We start from the raw sequence: 2,529 nt of genomic DNA, 5'->3' as shown, positions 1-2,529 counted from the left end.
AGTTTACTAAAGAGATATTCTAGAGATAGAGTTTACTAAAGAGATATTTTAGAGATACAGTTTACAAAAGAGATATTTTAGAGATACAGTTTACTAAAGAGATATTCTAGAGATAGAGTTTACTAAAGAGATATTCTAGAGATTCAGTTTACTAAAGAGATATTCTAGAGATAGAGTTTACTAAAGAGATATTCTAGAGATAGAGTTTACTAAAGAGATATTCTAGAGATAGAGTTTACTTTATGAGATATTCTGGAGATATAGTTTACTAAAGAGATATTCTAGAGATACAGTTTACTAAATAGATATTCTAGAGATAGAGTTACTAAAGAGATATTCTAGAGATACAGTTTACTAAAGAGATATTCTAGAGATACAGTTTACCAAAGAGATATTCTAGAGATAAAGTTTACTAAAGAGATATTCTAGAGATAGAGTTTACTAAAGTGATATTCTAGAGATAGAGTTTACTATAAGAGATATTCTAGAGATATAGTTTACTAAAGAGATATTCTGGAGATACAGTTTACTAAAGAGATTTTCTAGAGATAGAGTTTACTAAAGAGATGTTCTAGAGATAGAGTTTACTATAAGAGATATTTTAGAGATATAGTTTACTAAAGAGATATTCTAGAGATAGAGTTTACTAAAGAGGTATTTTAGAAATACAGTTTACTAAAGAGATATTCTAGAGATAGAGTTTACTTATGAGAAACTCTAGAGATAGAGTTTACTAAAGAGATATTCTAGAGATATAGTATACTTAAGAGATGTTCTAGAGATACAATTTTTAAAAAAATATTCTAGAGATATAGTTTACTAAAAAGATGTTCTAGAGATATAGTTTACTAAAGAGATATTCTAGAGATACAGTTTACTAAAGAGATATTCTAGAGATATAGTATACTAAAGAGATATTCTAGAGATACAATTTTTTTTAAATATTCTAGAGATATAGTTTACTAAAAAGATATTCTAGAGATATAGTTTACTAAAGAGATATTCTAGAGAAATAATTTACTAAAGAAATATTCTAGAGAAATAGTTTATTTTCAAAATTTGAAAATTTGAAAATTCGGGTTTTTTGAAAAATTCTCCATTTCTGTAAATAAATATTATTCCGAAAAATTTAACCATTAGATCTATGCTTATAACAAATTACGATTATAATTAATGTTTATAGAATAAAAAAGAATATTCAATATGATAACACATTAATTTATTATTTCCTAGAACGTATGACGTACACCAGTTCTGGGAAATAGACTAGACAATTCGCAATTACAGGGTGTCCCACAAAACATGATAGATTTAAGAAAATACGCAATTACAGGGTGTCCCACAAAACATGACAGAATTAAGAAAATACGCAATTACAGGGTGTCCCACAAAACATGACAGAATTAAGAAAATACGCAATTACAGGGTGTCCCACAAAACATGACAGAATTAAGAAGATACGCAATTACAGGGTGTCCCACAAAACATGACAGAATTAAGAAAATACGCAATTACAGGGTGTCCCACAAAACATGACAGAATTAAGAAAATACGCAATTACGGGTGTTTCACAAAACATGACAGAATTAAGAGACGAATAAAATATCGTCTATATGGTTGTTAAATAATGACAATAAATGCATTAAAAAATGCTGCACAATGATTGAGCGGTCTTGCTCCTTTGTTTCTTTAAGACAATCAACGTATAAAGGTTTAGTTTAATGTTTTAAATATGGAAAAAATTAGATATCTCTCCGAGTATTTTGAAAGTAGAAAAAAGGCAGACCACATTTGGAAATACCATGACTTTGTGTATTTTGATTGACGGAAATATGCCACAAATTATAAAAACAATTCGGCTCTCAAGTGTCATTTTTAGTGGGTCACCCTGTAGACTGCAAGTAGATCAATAAACTTCCGCATAGTAATACATGGGTTTATTGGGTTAATAACCTTCTATATATAAATTTGGCTTGTCTGTTTGTCTGTCTGTCTGTTTGTATCCAATAAACGTCAAAACGGCTGAACCGATCGGGCCCAAATTTTTGTGGGACATCACGTGACCACAGGGAAGGTTTATGAATGATAAAAATTTAAAAAAATGTGTTTTAAAGGTTTTTAATTTTGTAAAAAAAATTAAATTCTTGAAAATCCACGATTTTTTTTTAAAAATCCACAAAAAAATTTTTTCTTTGTTTTAAAATGTAAACAAAAAGAACATGCTCACAATTTAAAAGCCTAGAAAGAAGGGCGCGAAGTGCCTTGAATTTCTAGTGTTAATATATTTGATAAAGAAAAGAAAGCAATATTAAAAGGTACGGTACGTCTACGACATTTGGTTAACAATAGATTGTTATATACTTCAGGATGTACCACCCCCCCCCCCCCCCCCCCCCCCGATTTACGTAAAAGTTCGTTAATTAGATCGACCCCCACCACCACTTTATACAAATACATCTAAACAGTTTGTTTTTAATCTTCCTGACAGAAACAATCTCAAGGAATAATAATTGTTTTAAAACTATTTTT

This window comes from Eurytemora carolleeae, unplaced genomic scaffold (genome assembly GCF_000591075.1).
Source record: "Eurytemora carolleeae unplaced genomic scaffold, Eaff_2.0 scaffold981, whole genome shotgun sequence".
Lineage (NCBI taxonomy): Eukaryota > Metazoa > Arthropoda > Copepoda > Calanoida > Temoridae > Eurytemora > Eurytemora carolleeae.
The sequence above is the reverse complement of the archived record's forward strand: the minus strand, read 5'-3'. Positions refer to the sequence as shown.